Consider the following 20,786-nt stretch of genomic DNA (forward strand, 5'->3'; position numbering starts at 1 on the left):
ACACTCAACAGGATAAATAATCAGAAATTTGCTATATACTTTGAAAGTACATGTACCATAAAAGGCTGAAAGCTTTAGTACCCAAAGTGTATACCCTCATGGAGTCATGGCCAAAAGTCATCACAAAACTCAAGCACACACTGTCTCTAGTCCCCAGGATGGACAAACAGCCTCATATTCCATCCCTCAGACTCCTTTCAGCTCCAGCTCTCACACTAAATATATGTGAATCATTCTGCTAATAGTCCCATGACATCGTGTGGTCCTAAGGAACAAGCCTTTCCTACCCGCCGCCCCTGGCTGATTCTGACCACACTTCATTTGGCAATATGTGCACTTGGCTTTCACCTGTCATAACTCAAGGAAAAATATCAGTCAACAGTGAAAAACAAAATCCAGAAAAACACTCAGCAAGAAAAGGGAGAAAACAATCATTTGCCTTCAATTATGAGGAAGGATATTTTAGACTCAAGTTGTGAGAAATATTGGACAGTATTTCTAACTCTAAACCACAAATCCATGTTCCAGATGAAAAAGGCAGGTTGGGAGAAGAGCAAATTGAAGTCTCTTGCCTAAAGTTCCCAAGTAGAAAACATTAAAAAAAATAATTTTATATATCTGTGATATTAACCATGACAGTGATTAGTATATGATGGCTGCCTTTTGTTATCTGGGAACTGTTAAAATCATAATATCTTACACATGTGTCATGGTTTATAAAGGTTTTGCTTTGGTCACCTCACTTGTCAGACTGGTTAAGAATGGCTGGAAGTTACAAGAAGGCAGATTTCTTCAACCATTAGAGCTATGTAACAATAAGATGGGTTATTGCTAGAAGCTTCCAGATTTTATGACTTAATGACCACATGATTCTCCAATGACCATATTTTCCAAACTGAATTTGGGACATTTTTTTTTTTCAAGTAAAACTATGATACACAGAGATAATAGAATATTCAGAAGTTTTCTGTTATTATTCAGCTCATTAAACAGACAGGCATTTATATAGTTTCTGCACAGCTACACAGTTATGCTTTATAGAATAATAATTTACTTAAAAATGTCCCTACTGTTACTTATAGTGTTGCAGAATTACAGTTTTCTAATTTTTTCATATGACAAACATTTCCACGATGAATATCATAACACAGGAACTTTTCTCTGGGTTATTACTTAAGCATTGTTTGAGGGCATAAGTCTTTTTATTATTTTTTATTTTTTTAGGTTACTTATTTTTAGAGAGAGAGTGAGAGCGAGCATGAGTGGAGGAGGACCAGAGGAAGAGAGAGAGAGAGGGAGAGAGAGAGAATCTCAAACAGGCTCTGCACTGTCAGTGTGGAGCTCTATGCGGGGCTTGATCTCACAAACCATGAGATCATGACCTGAACTGAAACCAAGAGTTGGACGCTTAACTGACTGAGCCATCCAGATGCCCTGTAAACCTTTTTAATACCATTGAGTGACATAATAAAATCTTCTTCCAAAAAGATTGTATCAAATTACAAACCTATAAAAAATGTATCAGAGTGCCCATTTCAGTGCACTTTTATCCATTCTGAGTGACAGTAGTATATTGAGCACTGAAGATTTGGGTAGTCCATGAGGATCTGGGTTGGATATTACCATACCAACTTTGGAGAATGTTATAAAAGAGGCTCTGATTAATAGGTGTAGTTGAATAAACTTTAAGTTTCCATCTAAATTTGTAGGATTATATTTACAACACATTTTAATTATGACATAGCTAGTTATACCATGACTGGTTTTACAATAAACATGTTCAAAATATACAGTAGCTCCCCCCCTTATTGATAGGGGTATGTTTCAAGACCTTCAGTAGATGCCCAAAACCATGATAGTGCTGAACCCTATATACATCATGTTTTTTTCCTAAACATACACTTTTATGATTAAATTTAGTTTATAAATCAGGCACAGTAGAAATTAACAATAATTAATAATAAAACAGAACAACTCTAACTTATACTGTAATAGAAGTTATCTGAATGTGATCTCTGTCTCCCAAAATATCTTGTACCATACACACCTATCTTCATGTGATGATGTGAGATGATAAAATATCTACATGATGAGATGAAGTGAGGTGACTGACATAGGCAATTGTGACATTGTGTTAGGCTACTATTGACCATCTGATGTTACTTCAGAAGGAGGATTATTTGCTTCCAGACTGTGGTTGACTGCAGGTGACTGAAGCCACAAATAAGTGGGGGCTACTGTATAGGAAAAGCTTAAAGGGCATAGCTAGTCCATATGACAGATAATGGTTTAATCTTTGTTTTTTGAGGATTTTTGGAGCCTAAAGTGGGCATGCTTGCAAATCAATTTACTTAGGATGCTAGTTTTCTTTATTGTTTAGTTATATATGTGTATATATCAATCTAATTATCTAAGTAATATACAGAACATACATGGATGTTAGCCAGCTCGGCTGCCATAACAGGATATCTTAGACTGGGTGGCTTCAACAAGGGACACCTATCTCTCACAATTCTGGAGACTGAAAGTCTGAGATCAGGGTGCCAGCATAGTCAGATTCTGGTGAGAGTTTCTGGCTTGTAGAGGGCCTTCTACTCACTGAGTCCTCACTAAGAGAGAGAGAGAGGGAGAGAGAGAGAGATCTTTCTCTTCTTGTAAGGCCCTATTGGATTTAGGCCCACACTTAAAAAAAAATTATTTATTTATTTATTTATTTATTTATTTATTTATTTATGAGAGAGAGGGAGAGAGAGAGTAGGGGATGAACAGAGAAAGAGAGAAACACAGAATCCGAATCAGTCTCCAGGCTCTGAGCTGTCAGCAGAGCCTGATGTGGAACTTGAACCCATGAACCATGAGATCATGACCTGAGCTGAAGTCTGAGGCTTAACTGACTGAACCACCCAGGCGCCCCTAGGCCCACACTTTTGACCTCATTTAAACTTAATTACATCTTTTTTAAAAACATAATTACATCTTAAATATGTCCCCAGATATAGTTACATTGGGGATTAGGGCTTCAACATATGAATTTGGGGGAAACAATTCAATCCAAAGCAATATGTACCTCCAATCAACATATGTTATTGAGATATATTTGAGCAATACTAACATAGATTTTTTTTTTTTTAATATTACCCATCAAGTTGATTTTATTTTCAGTCTTGAGCTTTGGTCTCAGCAGTCTTTCTATGGCCTCTTGTGAAGTCTCTCTGTAGGTTATTAGGTGAGATGAGATTCTAACCCTCCAAATAAAAAGAGATAAATAGTGCCAGAATTCTCTGAGGAGTTGACTTCAGACCTTGTCCCCTTCAGATTAAGGATCAATGCTAAGACCTTGTTATAGTTCTCTACTGCTGCATAACAAATCATGTCGAAATTTAGTGGTTGAAAACAACAACAATCATTTTATTATCTGTCATGGTTTCTGTGGCTCAGGAATTTGGGAAGGACTTGGCTGGGTGATTCTGGCTTGGGGTCACTCATATGGTTGTAATCAAATGGTGGTTGAAACTGGAACAGTGGAGGGGGTGTGACTGGAGCAGTTGGAGTCTGGCCAGACATTTCTCTCTCTGCATATAGTCTCAGGGTCTCTCCATGTGGTCTTTCTACATGGGGATACTTTGTGCTTCCTCACAGCATGGTGGCTTCAAGGCAGTCAGATCACTTGAATTGTAGCTCGGTGTTCTAGCACAGTGTTCTAACTCACAAGGTAGAGGCTACTCTTTGCCATCTATGCCTCTTACGTCACACAAAGTCACTTCTTCAGCATTTTATTAGTTACAAGTGAGCTACAATGCCACCCAGATTCAGAAGAATGAAAATTAGACCCACCATTTAATGGGAAGGTGGCAAAGTTCTAGAAGAGCAAATAGGATGAGAGTTATTGTTGCATCCATCTTTGGAAAATACCATCTGCCACAAACCCCCTTTATAGAATATCCAGATCTGATAAATAAATGCTTTCCATTAAAGTCTCTTTTCATAGTCCCAATCCTGAAAAATTATATCCAGTTCTGGCACCTATTTTAATTAGAGTGCATGGGAGAGTGTGATAGCTCATCCTATGAGGAATGATAATAGGAACTAGCTTTATTTTTCTCAGGTAAGAGATATTAGAGGAGACATGATCACTTTCTCAGCACATTTGAAGGACTGTCATGTAAGAAAGGAAGCATGGTTAGTATGCATTGCTCCAGAAGGATGAATAAGTGCAGGGTTTTCCAAAGACCCTGGTGAAGACTCCCAATGAAGAAATTTAGAAGCTCCCAAGTCTGAATTACCTCTGTTATATATTCTGTATACAATTTTATTTTAAAAACTGTCTATTGATCAAAAACAAAAAGTGTTCAAACCATTAGATTTGGTCAGATAAATGAGTGTAGTAATGGTGAAATTGGGTATAGTAACAATCTATTGCAAAAATAAATTAGGCTATGCCTTTCAAAATGGAATGCCCACATCCCAGGGGGTACAGGTTTTATGCTAGAAGGTACTGGAAGATAAATATAGTGCAATATTCACATGTATTTTATTTATTTGTTTATTTATTTTTTAAAGTTTATTTACTTATTTTGAGAGAGAAAGAGAGTGCATGCACGTGAGCTGCAGAGGAGCAGAGAGAGAGGGAGAGAAAGAATCCCAAGCAGGTTTCAGGCTACCAGTGCAGAGCAGATGCAGGGCTCAATCTCAAGAACTGTGAGATCATGACTTGAGCTGAAATCAAGAATTGGATGCTTAACTGACTGTGCCACTCAGGTGCTCCTATTTACATGTATTTTATTTTATTATTATTTTTTTATTTAGAAAATTTTTTAAATGCTTATTCATTTTTGAGAGACAGAGCATGAGTGGGGAAGGGGCAGAGAGAGGGAGACACAGAATCTGAAACAGGTTCCAGGCTCTGAGCTGTCAGCACAGAGCCCAACGTGGGGCTCAAACTCATGAACTGCGAGATTGTGACCTGAGCCGAAGTCGGACACTCAACTGATCAAGCTGCCCAGATGCCCCTATTATTATTATTTTTTAGTGGAGATACAGGGAGAAAGTGGTTGCAGTTATCTTGAAAAAGGGGAGATTTATTTATCTATTTTTAAAGTTTATTTATTTATTTTGAGAGAGAGAGAGAGAGAGACAGCGAGCACAAGTTGGGGAGAGGCAGAGAGAGGCGAAGAGAGAATCCCAAGCAAGCTCTGTGCTGTTAGCACAGAGCCTGATGTGGGGATTGATCTCATGAACTGTAAGATCATGACCTGTGCCGAAGTCAGATGCTTAACCGACTGAGCCACCGAGACACATGCATTTTAAAATAAAAGCTTGAAGAGAATTTTCTACTTGCATGTAGCTAATCAGGGTTATCCCACTATATTCCCATGGTTACTGTGCAGAAAAGTTTATATTGACATAGGTAACAGCAGACTGAAGAGCAAGGCTGCCTGAGTTCAAATCATGGCCCTGTCACTTGCTAGTTATGTAACTTTTGGCAACTTAACCTTTCTGCACATTAGTTTCCTCATCTTTGAACTTGGGTAATAGTAATACCTTGTGGAGTGATTGTAAAGATGAAACGTGATGTCTTAAGTGCTTAGAGTAGTGTTTGACATACAGTAAATACCACTTAAGTGCTTATTAAATAAATAAAATTTGAGAAATATGAAGTCACCTATCCAGGAAGGTAATAAATAGGCACTTAGTCACTGTGATCATGAAGCTGCATGATCACAGTGTTACATGTTAAAGATATTTCTCATTCTTCCAAAAGGAATTCTAAAAACTAAGACTAAAGCTGAGGTTACCCACTTGCTGGGTAGTTTTTGATGGCCCAGACCAGGGATCAGCAGACATTTTTTGCAAAGGGCAAATTGGTAAATATTTTAGAATTTGTGGGTCATACGATCCTTGTCACAACAATTCAACTTTGCCATTGCAGCATGAATGCAGTCATGGACCATACGTATATGAATTAAATGAATGGTTAAGGCCAGATTTGGCCCATGATCCATATCCACAGTTTCCTGACCCCTAGTCTAGATCATGCCAGGCCTGGGCAAGTGAGCTGGAAATAGAATGGTTTTTGATGGGGGTTTTTGATGGCCACTACAATGCCATCTCTCTTCCTGGAGTGAATTCAGTCTGACCTTGAACAGGTCCTCTGTGTCTGACTGGGACACTTGGACCCATGCATCCACAGAAACATATTAGGAACAGCAGCAGTACAAGGTCATTCATTCTTATCGCTCTTGTGTCCCATTATTGTACTGCAAAGTATTTGGAAAGAGAGCTGAAGCTTTATTTTCCTTCAAACCAGCTCCAAGACCAGAACAATGCTGTCCATTCTGTGGATGGTCAGTGAGCCCTTGCTGACCGTCTTTATTTCTTCACCTGCAATAAGATCTCCCCAGGCCCATATGGAAACCTAAAAGTTCATGAGGGACTAATTTAGTGAGACTCTTCCAGGGGAAGTTAAGTCCCCATGGGAGATGATTACACACTGATGGAATTTTTGCACACTGGATGGAAAAATGATCTTTGCCTTTTGGCTGTGTCATAGTAATAAGTGGGAGACTGATTATTTCTAAGAGTGCAGCTCTTCCCGGCACTGATAAGAATGGAATGCAGGCTACCATGGAGATTCAGGTCACTAATTAGTCCCAGAAGCCTCTCTGCCTTGAATCACTGTTATATTAATTATGCATCAAATTAGAATGTTTGCAAAGGCCCAGTGCCAACTGTGCTGAAGAACCGGGTGACAGCATAGAGAGATCAAGGAGTGTCCCTCCCAGAACACTGCGGGGACCAGTGGGTGAAACCTAAGGCCTGAGTGTGCAATGACCCTGCCTGATCTCTGACCCAGCTGTTTGCAGCCTCCTGACAGAGAGCTTGTTATTGGCACAGAGTCGACAAAAGCAGGAGAGGAAGAGAATGATGGCCGCCCTCAGCTGGGCCCTCTGAGTTCTGTTGCAGCTATGTTCATCTGTGAAAAGACAGAAAACAATCAATTGGACATTTTATTTCCACATTAAAAAAAAAGATATTTCCATGTTTATTAACATGGAAATAACATGTCTGGTCTATTGTCTGACTTACAGGTTTTTTTTTTATTGAGATATAATTGACATATAACATTATATTAGTTTCAGGTGTACAACATAATGGTTTGATATTTGCATATGCTGAGAAATGATTGCAATGTCTAGTAACCATACATATCATCTCCACACAAAGGTACAAAAATTTTTTTTCTTATAATGAGAACTTTTAACAATTACTGTCTTAACAACTTTCAAATACGCAATACAATATTATTGACTATAGTCACGATGCTGCTTATTACATACCTGTGGGTTATTTATTTTATAACTGGAAGTTTGTACCCCTTGGGCCCCTTCACCTATCTTTCCCACTCCCCAACTCCTTCTATGTCTGGCAACCACCTTTCTGTTCTCTGTATCTATGAGTTTTGCTTTGTTATGTTTTTCAGATTCCACATGTAATAAATTATACGGTATTTATCTTTCTCTGACTTACTTCATTTAGCATGATACTCTCAAGGCCCATCCTGTTGCACCTTGGCCTTTTGGTTAAGATCAAGTATAATTTATCAAGGCCCATCCATGTTGACACAAATGGCAAGATTTCATTCTTGAAATTTATGGGTGAGTAGTATTTAATTGTGTATGTGTATATATATATATGTATATATATATATATATACATGTATGTGTATATATATATACATATATATACATGTATGTGTATATATATACATACATATATATATATATATATATATATATATGCTACATTTTCTTCATCTATTCATCCATCAATAAATACTTAAGTTATTTCCATACCTTGGCTATTAAAAATAATGCTGCAAATGAACATAGGGGTGCATATATATTTTTGAATTAGTGTTTTTGTTTTCTTCAGATACTCAGAAGTAGAATTGGTGAATCACATGGTATTTCCAGTTTTGATTTTTGAGAAACTTCCATAGTGTTTTCCATAGTGGCTGCACCAGTTTATATTCCCATCAACCAAAAGGGAAACTTATGGTTCCCTTTTGACACATGCTTGCCAACATTTGTTCTTTCTTATTTAAAAAAATTTTTAAGTGTATTTATTTATTTTGAGAGAAAGCATGAGCAATGGAGGGGGCAGAGAGGGGGGAGAGAGAATCCCAAGCAGGCTCCATGCTGTCAGTGCAGAGCCTGATGTGGGGCTTGAGTTCATGAACCATGAGATCCTGACTCATGACAAAATCGAGAGTCAAACACTTAACTGACTGAGCCACCTGGCGCCCTTGTTTTTCTTATTTTTGATACTAGCCATTCTGATTGGTATCAGGTGATATCTCATGGTGGTTTTAATTTTCATTTCCCTGATTATTAGTGAGATTCAGCATCTTTCCATGTACCTGTTGGCCATCTGTATGTCTTCTTTGGAAAAATGTTTATTCAGCTTCTTCACCCATTTTTAAATTGGATTTTTTTGTTGTTGTTATTTAGTTGTATGAGTTCTTTATATATTTTAGATATTAATCCCTCATCAGATACATTATTTGCAAATATTTTCTCACATTCAGTACATTGACTTTTCATTTTGTTGATGGTTTCCTTTGCTGTGCAAAAGCTTTTAGTTTGATGTAGTCCCACTTGTTTATTTTTTATTTTGTTGAATTTGCTTCTGGGGTCAGCTTCAAAAACTCATCTGCCAAGACTGATGTCAAAAAAGCTTACTGCCTATGTTTTCTTCTAGGATTTTTATAGTCTCAGGTCTTACACTCAAGTCTTTAATCCATTTTGAGTTAACTTTTGTGCATAGGGTAAGATAATAGTCTTTCATTTTTTTGCATGTGGCTGTCTAGTTTTTCCCAGTTCCGTTTATTGAAAAGACTGTTCTTTCTCCACTATATATTTTTGCCTCCTTTGTTGTAAATTAACTGACCATATATGTGTGGGGCTGTTTCTGGGTTGTATATTCTGTTCCATTGATTTATAGGTGTGTTTTTATGTCACTACCATACTGTTTTGATTACTACAGCTTTGTAATATAGTTTGAAATCAGAGAGTGTGATGCCTCCAGCTTTGTTCTTTCTCAAGTTTACTTTGGCTACTCAAGATCTTTTGTTCTTCTGCATAAATTTTAGGATTGTTTGTTCAATTTCTGTGGAAAATGCCATTAAACTTTTGATAAGGATTGCACTCAATTTATAGATTGCTTTGAGTAATACGGACATTTTAACAATATTAATGCCTCCAATCCATGTGCCTGAAATGTCTTTCCATTTATTTGTATCTTCTTCAAATTCTTTCATCAATATTTTACAGTTTTCAGTACTAACTTTTTTAACTTCCTTGGTTAAATTTATTCCTAGGTATTTTGTTATTTTTGATGCAGTTGTAAATGGGATTATTTTTATTTTAATTTCTGACAGTTAATTGTTAGTATATAGAAACACACTGATTTTTTACCCTGCAATTTTACTGAATTTCTGTATTAGTTTTAACATTTTTTTTGCTGGGTTCTTTTGGGGTTTCTGTATATAAAATACTGTCATCTGCAAATAGTGACAGGTTTACTCTTCAAATTTGGATGCATTTTCTTTCTTTGCCTTGCCTAATTGCTCTGGCTAATATTTCTAATATGATGTTAAATAAAACTGGTGAGAGTGGATATTCTTGTTTTGTTTCTGATCTTAGAGGAAAAACTTTTAGCTTTTCATTATTGAGTATGATGTTAGTTGTGGGCTTGTTATATATGGTCTTTATAATATGTTTAGGTACATCCCACCTATACTTGTGTTGTTGAGAGGTTTTATCATAAATGAATGAATTTTGTCAAATGCTTTTTCTGCATCTTTTGAGCTAGAATATGATTTTTATCTTTAATTTTTGTTAATGTGGTATATCATGTTGATTGATGTGTTGATACTGATCAAATCTTGCATCCCTGGAATAAATCCCACTTGATAAGGGTCTGTTAACTTTTAAATATATTATTGAATTTTGTTTGCTAATACTTTGTTGAGAATTTTACTTTCATGTTCATCAGGGATATTAGCCTATAATTGCCTTTTTCTGTGGTGTCTTTGTCTGGTTTTTCTATCAGGGTAATGCTGGCTTTGTAACATGAGTTTGAAAGTATACCCTCTTTTTCAATTTTTTTGGAAAGTTGGAGAAAAATAGGTATTAAATCTTTGAGTGTTTTGGTAAAATTCACCAGTGAAGGTGTCTGATCCTGAGCTGGTATTTGTTGGGAGGTTTTTGATTACTGATTCAATGCTCTTACTAATAATCAGTCTATTCAGATTTTCTATTCCTTTATTATTCAATCTTGGAAGGTTGTATGTTTCTAGGAATTTATCCAGTTTTTCTAGGTTGTCCAAGCTGTTGGAATATAATTATTCATAGTAGTTTATTATGATCCTTCATATTTCTTTGGTATCAGTTATAACTTTTCCTGTCTCATTTGTGATTTATTTGTGCCCTATATTTTTCTAGTGACTCTAAAGGTTTTTCAATTTTATTTATCCTTTCAAAGAAGCAGCTCTTAGTTTCATTGATTTTTCTATTGTTTTAGTCTCTATCATTTATGCCTGCTCTGGTCTATCTTATTTCCTTCTTTAAACTAATTTTGTGCTTTGTTTTTCTTCTTCTAGTTCCTTTAGGTGTAAAGTTGGATTGTTTACTTGAGATTTTTCTTGTTTCTTGAGGTAGGCCAGCATTGCTATAAACTTCCCTCTTAGAACTGCTTTTACTGCCTCCCATAGATTTTGGTGTGATTTATTTCCATTTTCATTTTTCTGTTTGTATTTTTTGGTTCCTCTTTTGACTTCTTTGCTGACCCATTAGTTGTTCAGTAACATGTTGTTTAATCTCCACATATTTGTGACTTCTTCAGTTTTCTTATAATTGATTTCAGTTTTATACCATTGTAGTAAAAAAAGATGCTTGATATGATTTCAATCTTCTTGAATTTATTAAGACTTGTCTTGTAGCCTAATATGTTATATATCCTGGAGAATGTTCCACATGCACTTAAGAATAATTCATATTCTGCTGCGTTTGGATAGAATGTTTGGTCTGTGTTTGCTAAGTCCTTCTGGTTTGATGTATCAGTTAAGACCAATGTTTCCTTATTGACTTTTCTGTCTGGATGATCTATCTATTGATGTGTGTATTCAGACTCCCTACTATTATTGTACTGCTATGAATTTCCCTCTTTAGGTTTGTTAATATTTACTTTATTTATTGAAGTGTTCCTATTTTGGGTGCATAAATATTTGCAAATATTATATAGTAGTCCCCCCTTACCTTTGAGAAATACATTCCAAGATTACCAATGAATACCTGAAATGGAGAATAGTACCAAACCCTTCATACTGTGTTTTCCCTATACATACTCAACAATAATAAAGTTTAATTTACAAATCAGGCACAGAGATTAACAATAATAACTAATACAAAACAGAACATTTATAACAAAATATTATAATAAAAGTTTTGTAAATATGGTTTCACTCTCAAAATATCTTGTACTATACTCACCTTCTTTTTTTAAATTTTTTAAAAAAATATTTATTTATTTATTTTGAGAGAGAGAGGGAGAAAGAGAGCATGAGCAGGGACAGAGAGATGGATAGAGATAATCCCAAGCAGGCTCCATGATGTCAGTGCAGAGACCAACACGGGGCTCAAACCCACGAACCATTAGATCATGACCTGAGCTGAAATCAAGAGTCAGATGCTTAACTGAAAGAGCCACCGAGGTGCCCCTCTACTCACCCTTCTTATGATGTGAGATTAAAATGCTTACATGATTATATTAAGTGAGGTGACTGACATAAGCATTGTGATGTAGCATTAGGCCATTATTGATGTAGCCGTAGAAGGATCATCTGCTTCCAGACTGTGATTGACCATGCGTAACTGAAACCACAGAAAGCAAAACCATGGATAAGTGTGGACTACTGTATCTTCTTGAAATGACCCTGTTATAATTATGTAGTGACCTTCTTTGTCTTTTGTTACCATCTTTATTTTGAAATCCCTTTTGTCTAATATAAGTATTTATATTAGCCAGTTTTCTTTTGGTTTCCATTTGCGTGAAACATCTTTTTTCATTCCTTCATTTTCAGTTTCTGTCTATCCACACATCTGAAGTGTGAGAGTCTTTTACAGGCAGCATATAGTTGGGAGGTTTTTTCTTCTGTTTGTCTTTTTTTTTTTTTTAATCCATTCAGCCACTCTATGTCTTTTGATTGGATAATTTAGTCCATTTACATCTAAAGTAATTGTTGATACGTATGTACTTACTAACATTTTGTTAATTGTTTTCTGGCTGTTTTGCAGTTCCTCTTTGTTCCTTTCTTCTTCTCTTGCCGTCTTCCCTTCTGGTTTGAGAATTTTCTTTAGTATTATTTAGTATTATTCTTTAGTATTTAGATTTTTTTCTCATCTTTTGTGTCTATTAAAAGCTTTTGCCTTGTGGTTACAATGGTTTTACATATTACAACATATATATATATATATATATATATATATATATATATATATATATACACATATACACAAAGTAAAACCTTGCATTGCAAGTAACTTGTTCTGTGAGTGTTTCACAAGACAAGCAAACATTTCTAATAAATTTTGACTTGATAAACGAGCAATGTCTTGCAACACAAGTAGTATGTGATGCCAAACGTCACATGATCACAACTGAACCAAGGTTCTTGAAATTCACTTTGATATACAAGTGCTTTGGATTACAAGTGTTTCCAAAATACTCACATACAAAGGTTTTACTGTATTTCTGAATGATTCTGAATGATTACCTTGTGGGGTTGAGTAGTCTTGGTTGGAAGTTTTTCCTTTCAGTGTTTTAAATATATCATGCCGCTTCCTTTTGGCTGCAAAGTTTCTGCTAAAAAACTTCTCAGAGTCTTATAGGGGCTCCCTTTTATGTAACAAGTTGTTTTTCTTTTGCTGCTTTTGATTCCCTCTTTAACTTTTGACCTTTTATTTTATTATTTATTTATTTTTTTAATGTTTATTTTTGAGAGAGAGAGAGAGAGACGGAGTGCAAGAAACAGAGGGGCAGAGAGAGAGGGAGACACAGAATCTGAAACAGGTTCCAGGCTCTGAGCTGTCAGTGCAGAGCCCGACATGGGGCTCAAACCCATGAACTGTGAGATCATGGCCTGAGCCATAGTCAGATGCTTAACTGACTGAGCCACACAGGCACCCCATTTAACTTTTGACATTTTAGTTATAATTGTTTCGGTGTAGATCTCTTTGGGTTCATCTTATTTAGAACTCTCTGGATTTCCTAGACCTGGATATCTGTTTCCTTCCTCAGGTTAGGGAAGTTGTCAGCCATTATTTCTCCAAATAAGTTTTCTGTCTCTTTCTGTCTCTCTTCTCCTCTGGGAGTCCCCTGATAATATGAATGCTGTTCCTATTGATATTATTTCATAGGTCACTTAAGCTGTTTTTAATTTTTAAAATTCTTTCTTTTTGCTACTTTGTTTGGGTGAGTTCCATTTCTTTGTCTTCTAGATCACTGAACCTTTCTTCTGCTTCATCTAGATCACTGTCAAACTGCTCTAGTGTATATTGCAGCTCAGTTATTGTATCTCAGCTCTGTGACTTCTGTTTGGTACTTTCTTATATTTTCTATTCCTTTGTTGAAGTTCTCACTGTGTTCATTCATTCTTCTCCCACATTTGGTGAGCATGTTTATCCAGGTACATTACTTATCTCCATTTCATTAGGGTTTTTTTTGGGGGGGGCAGTTATCTTGTTCTTTCATTTGGAACATATTCTTCTGTTTCCTCTGTTTTCTTGACTCTGTATGTTTGTTTCTATCTCTTAGATAAAATATCTAGTCTTGAGAGAGTGGCCTTGTGTAAGGGATGAAATTTATTATTCAACATTTCCCTAACTCTTGGTTTTCCCTAAAGCCTTTGTTATTATCTAAGCAGTCTGTTTTATTCTTGATAGATCCTAGGTTTTGAGGATTTGCCAAGAACTGTCAGTGTTTCAGAGTGGGGTGGATCTCAGTCAGCACAAAGCTTCAGGCTGATTGGAAGCCAGAATTTCAGGCCTCAGCTTTTAATGTATGTAAATATATACAGTCTTGCAGGACCACAGTTGTAAGTCCCCCTGGTCTCCAGATCAGGTGATCTGGCAGTGTTCCCTTCATGACAGTTGCAAAAATCAGGACTCCAGTTGAGTCTATAAATTACTTCCTGTACCAGAAAGCTGCAAGAAAGACCAAGGAAGAGCCCAAAAAAGGCATCCCCCAGCCTACATTCTCAGAGGACACTTCTATATAATCTCTAATGTGTGGCAAACCCAAAGCTTGTCCCTCCAGCTGAAGCTCCAGAACAAGTTAGTAGGCCTTTCTGGGGCACCTGGGTGGCTCAGTTGGTTCAGCATCTGACTTCAGCTCAGGTCACGATCTCATGGCTCATGAGTTTGAGCCCCGCATCAGGCTCTGGGCTGGTGGCTCAGAGCCTGGAGCCTGCTTCCAATTCTGTGTCTCCCTCTCTCTTTGCCCCTTCCCTGCTCGTATTCTGTCTCTCTCTCTCTCAAAAATAAATAAACATTAAAAAAATTTTAAAAAATAGGTCTTTCTCACAGGAAGACCAGAGGTGTGTTTCAGTTTGCTATCTGTGCAGTGGTCTGGGATGGTCAGCTGCCAAGAACTGTCTCTTGGATTTTTTAAGTTCTTTGCAGCCCAGACACACAAAATATCTGGGCACAAGAGCCAGGTGTTTAAGGAGTGTGAATTGCATGTGCCTGTGTGGACTGCATGTGCCAGCAAGTTTTAGCGAGGCAGTGGGACAGCACAGGGCCAGGGTGTACCCACTGGTTTTAGTGGGATAGTGGGAAAGAACAGGGGTAGGACACACCTGTTGGCTTTAATGAGGCAATGAGAGAGTGCTGTGACTGTGTGCACCTGCTAGCACTAGCTAGGTAGAGAGAGAGCACAAAAATGGTTCCCACCAATGTCTCCATCTCTGGAGAGTCCCAACAGGCCCCTGCCCCTCTGGCAGACAATTTAAGATTAGCAGACAAATCTCTTTCAAACTGCTGCTTTTGCACTCGGCCTGGGGTGAATGAGACTGTGTGTGAGCTGAGAGTAAGAAAAGTCGTGTTCATTATAGCATTTTGAATCTCCTGGACATAAGCTTTGTTGCTTCCAATCAGATATTTTTGGGGCTCATCTGTTTGGTGCAGGTCCAAGGGTTAAGGAGCCTGATGTGGAACACAAACCTCCTGCTCCTCACAGAGGAGCTCCATGTTTGTGAGATTTCTTCTGATTCTAGGTTGTCCTGCCAGGGGTGGTGTTTTTGGTGAGAAAACATCTCTGCCTCTCTTACCAGTCTCCATATGTCCCTTTTGTCCTTTGTTGTGGATGAGCTGTTTAGCCAGTTGTCAGGTGTCTTTCAGAGAGAATTTTTCTAGAGATAGCTATAAATTTTGTGTGTCCATGGGAGGATGTGAGTTCAGTATTTTCCTATGCTGTCATCTTGAACTGACAGTTCAGTTTTTACCTGACTTTCAGTTTTTACTTCAAGTTTTTATTTTTTTATTGAAAATTGTTTTTAATGTTTATTTTATTTTTGAGAAAGAGAGAGAGAGAGAGCACGAGCAAACATGAACAGGGAGGGGCAGAAAGAGAAGCAGACACAGGATTCGAAGCAGGCTCCAGGATCTGAGCTGTCAGCACAGAGTCCGACACAGGCTTGAACTCACAAACCACGACATCATGACCTGATCTGAAGTTGACACTTAACTGACTGAGCCACCCAGGTGCCCCTATCTCAAGTTTTTAAAGTCAGGTAGACATAGCTTGTAGCACTGGTTCAATTATTTCTTCTCCTTCTCCTCTTCTTCTACCACTTCCTTTCCTCTTGTGTTCTCGATGAACATAAAACCAAAATATACTAGGTGCTTGGTTGTAAAATAAACAGATGATATATAGCAGTCTCTGTGACTGTTGGGTTATAATTCCATTGAGGGCCTGGATTGAAGTCATAAACCACAAGAAGTGAAGCATGACCCACAAATAGCCTTCAAGATGGAATTATAGCTCCACAATTCAAAATGGACCTTTGAAAAAATAATTCTTAAACCTAGCTTTAATTTGGGGAAGATCCCTGGCTGTTATGACATCTTCTGATCAGTTCATCAGTAAGCAAATAATTCTTTTATTTTAATCTGTGACATTTACTAATGGCAGGGTGAGCACTGAACCTGTTCTGTAGGAGATTACTACTGTAACCAAGCAGCAGTGTCCCAAACAGAACCAAAGAAAGGGAAATTGGAGTCCAACAGCAAGAAAATTCACCAGAGATGGACAAAAAATAAGCATGGGGTGATGAGATACATTATCTTGGGACTGATAGGGAGAATTCCTGACTCCTGACAATGGGGGAGCAATAGTCTCTTGCCTTTGCTTTTCACAGTTTTTGTGGTCCCTCTTTTCACTTGTGATATCGTGTAGTGGCTAAGTTTGAGTTTTGTGGGAAGTAATAGATTGATATAAATTCCATCACTGTCTGTATCCGACCACTTCTCTAAATGTGTTTGCTATTTTCTAAACCCATTCTGCTTGATGTCATAAGTCATGGAAGAAGTTGATCTCATACAACCCAAGTGTTATTAGAGGCTTTTTCATGATGGTTTCTTGTGTGATGGAAACTAATATTCACACATTACAGAAAAAATAAACTAAATCCAACAATTCTGCAGGATGTGGATGTTTAAATGGTAGCTTCTGGTGATCATAAATTAAACCATCAAAATTCCCTAAGGATCCACACTGTAGCCTTGGTATTAAACGGAACAACATATGTGCAAAGGCTGGCAAGTGGTAGCAGCTTAATATATGGCCATTCATTGACACAACTTGTACCATAAAAGTTAAAAAATTCCTTATATATGGTCTTGTATATAGTTATATGCTTTCTTCAACATGGCTATTATTTATAAGAAAAATCTATAGCTATGATAAAAGGAAAATCAGCAGAAAAGAACAATTTAAGGTAAACTACTAAGCTCAAATAGGCAAAGAATCAGATAATTTTTTATCAGACTTATTGAGACATAATAATTTTCATATTAATTTGGTCTTTCTTTTGTAATTTCTTAAGTAAAAAATTAAATGATTGATTTGAGATGTTTCTTTTTCAAATACAAGCATTTAAAGTTATAAATTTCACTCTAAGTTCTGCTTTGGCTGCGTTCCTTACATTTTGATAGGTTACCTTTTTTTTTGGGCCTATATATTTATATGTTTTTGTTTTGATTCAAATTATTCTAATTTTCTTTGTGATTAAGTTTAGATTCATGTGTTATTTATTTTTTATTTTCTAAGTGATGGGGATTTTTTTGAGAAGTTTTTCTGGTATTGATTTCTATTTTAATTCTTTTATGATTAGAAAATATACTTTGTATGATTTAAATTCTCTTAAATTTACTGAGACCCAGAACATAGTCTCCTTATGAGTGCTATGTGCATTTGAAAAGAATTTCTATTCTGGTGTTGCTGAATGAAGTATTCTATCAGTGAGGTCAAGATGGTTGATAATTTTGTTCAAGTTTTCTATATTCTTATTTATTTTCTATTTGTACATCAATTATTGAGAAAAAATTTTTAAAACTTCTGACTATTGCTGTGGATTGATCTGTACTTCTATTTTCTAGTTGTCTAATTGTTTTTTGTTTCATTTATCTTGAAGTTGTTAGATATTTGTATATATATATATTTAGGATTATTATGCACTTGTGATAAATTGACACTTTTATCATTATGTAATGTCCTTCTTTATTATAGACAATATTATCCTAGATAATATTCCTTGTTCTAAAGTACACTATTTCTGATATTAATTATAGCCACTACAAATTTCTTTTGATTACTTTTTGTATGATATTTTTCCCATCTTCTTAGTTTTAATATTTCTATATCTTTATACATAAAGAGAGTTTCTTGTAGGCAGAATATAGGTATGTGTTTCATTTTAAATTCCAATCTGACAAGCTCTGATTTTTAATTAGTGTGAAAAGTTTTAATATTTCTTGTAGTGTAGAGCTGCTGTTAATGGATCACTTTAGCTTTGTGTTTCTGAGAAACTTCCTCTATTTTTAATTTGTTCTTTACTTTACCTTCATTTTTGAAAGATAATTTTCTTGGGAATACAATTCTATGATAATAGCTTTCCTAGTTTCAGTTGTTTAAGATGTAGCTCTATTTTCTTTTGTTTTGCACATTTTACCATAAGACATCTGCTGTCATGCTTGCCTTTATTACTCTGTATGTAACATAACTTTTACCTCTTGCTGCCTTAAGATTTTTCTTTCTAGTTTTGGGTTTTAGCAATTTCATTATGATATGCTTTCACATTATTTTTAAATTTTATTTATTTATTTACTCTCTGTATATCTATATACCTATTCTCTCTATATAACACAAATATGTAGAGAGCAAAGCTAAAAGTCCTACTTTATTCCTTTTTGTCTAATTATTAGCTCTTTCCCAGAATCTCATCACTAGTGTAACCATTTAAATCATTTTCCATATCTCCTTCAAAAACTTTATGAATTCACAGATACAGCATCATAGCTTAGATTACAGGCTCTAGAAACTGGTCCGCTTGAGACAGAGTTATGACTCCAGTACTTATTCAATTTGTTTTGTCTGACCTTGAACCTCTTATAAGTGGACTTAAAGAATAAGCATCCCTAGGTATTTGTCCTCTTTCCCATAATGTCATATTTTTTAAGGTTCATTGATGTTATTGCTTGTATCAACAGTTTATTCTTGTGTATTGTATTCAATTTTACTTACCATTCTATAATAATACTACAGTTTGTCAATCCATCTCCAGTTGATGGATATATGGGTTATATCCAGTTGGGCTATCATGATAAAAGCCGCTAGGAATATTTTTGTACAAATTTTTGGTAAGCATATATTTTCGTTTTTCTTGGGCAAATATTTAGGAGTAAACTTGCTGGGTTACAAGGAATGTTTAAGTCAATAAAAAATTTGCCAACTTTTGAAACTGCTTGTACCACTTGCTGTCAGCAAAGTATGAGAGTTCCAGTTCATCCATATCCTCAGAAGCTGATATGAGTCAGTGTTTTAAATTTTAGCCATACTAATGGATGTGTAGTAATATATTTTGTGTTTCTTATGTTTATTTTCCTGATGACTAATTCTGTTATTTTTTTCTTATGCTTATTGGCCGCTTATATATCTTTGTGTGTGTGTGTGTGTGTGTGTGTGTGAAGTATCTGCTCAGGTTCTCTCCTCATTGTTCTGTTATCTATTGTTGTATAACAAAAATAAGCCTGAAACTTCGTGGCTTGAACAACAGGTTTTAATTTTGTTTATAATCTTCAATTTGAGCAGAATCAGTTTGAACATCTGAATTTCTGCTCCACATGGCATCAGTCGTGACAGCTTGATTGGAGCTGAGATATTCACTTCAAGATAGGTCAGCTACATGCCTGGCAAGGTGGAATTATCAGCTGAGGCTATCAGTTTGGGGCACTTGTTCCTCTTCATATGAATTTGTCCCTATGGCTGCTTGGATTTCTTCAAAGCATGAGTGACTGTGTTCTAAAAGCAAGTGTCCAAAAGAGGAGAAGTGAAAGAGAAGTAAGGTTTTTTTTAAATTTTTTTTAATGTTTATTTATTTTTGAGAGAGAGAGAGACAGAGTGCAAGCAGGGGAGGGAGGGGCAGAAAGAGAGGGAGACACAGAATCTGAAGAAGGCTCCAGGCTCTGAGCTGCCAGCACAGAGCCTGACATGGTGCTCGAACCACAAACTGTGAGATCATGACCTGAGCCGAAGTTGGACGCTTAACCAACTGAGCCACCCAGATGCCCCAAGAGAAATAAGGTTTTAACCTGGAAACTGGGTTACCATCTCTTCCATTTTATGCTATTGGTGAAAGCAGCACAGAGCTCACCCAGATTCAAAGGGAAAGGAGAGAGACCCTCCCTTTTGATGGGATGGGATCATATTTAATCTGCCATAGTCCACCCTCTAGCCAGAAATTATATGCATTCATCTCATGTTAAAAATATACTCAGTCCTCCTCAAGTCCTGTAAGTTTCATTTCTTGCTATCTCCCATGTTTCCAGAAAATGAAGCTCATAAGTGAAAGTTAAATGTGTATCTCACCTAATGAGTTTCCCTTACATCCAAGATAGTATCAGGCCCATTTCTGCCTGCTTCAATTGTTCTCCAGGGCCTACAAACAACTGGTTTTTATAAATTGTTGTAGTTTATAATTGCCTTTGGCAAGGAGATTAGTCTAACACAAGCTGCTCCACCATTGTTGCAGCATGAATACTCTCCCTTACACCTGTATATTATATAAAATATATTCTTAAAATATATAAAATGGGGAAAAATAAAGGTAACCCTAAATAGTGGTATATAAAATGGGAGCACCAAATAGAAAAAAAAACAAGTATTTATGTGGGAAATTATATATGGCCAAGAATAATTTATTATTTGTGTTTGGATAGCTCCATGACTTAAGGAGGTTATTATATATGTTCAGGCTCAGATATTTATTTGAAAGATAAAAAGTTACATCAGATGGTATAAAGAATCCTTTATATCTTTGAGGTCTACAATTCTAATAACTTATAAGCTAATGTAGTGTTTGATTTCTGTTTGGTAAATGTAAACAAAACTTAAGGATTTACAATTTATATGGTCAATGTGAAGCCAGAATGTATAAAAAATCAAACATT

The sequence above is a fragment of the Panthera leo genome, chromosome D1 (assembly GCF_018350215.1).
Source record: "Panthera leo isolate Ple1 chromosome D1, P.leo_Ple1_pat1.1, whole genome shotgun sequence".
NCBI lineage: Eukaryota > Metazoa > Chordata > Mammalia > Carnivora > Felidae > Panthera > Panthera leo.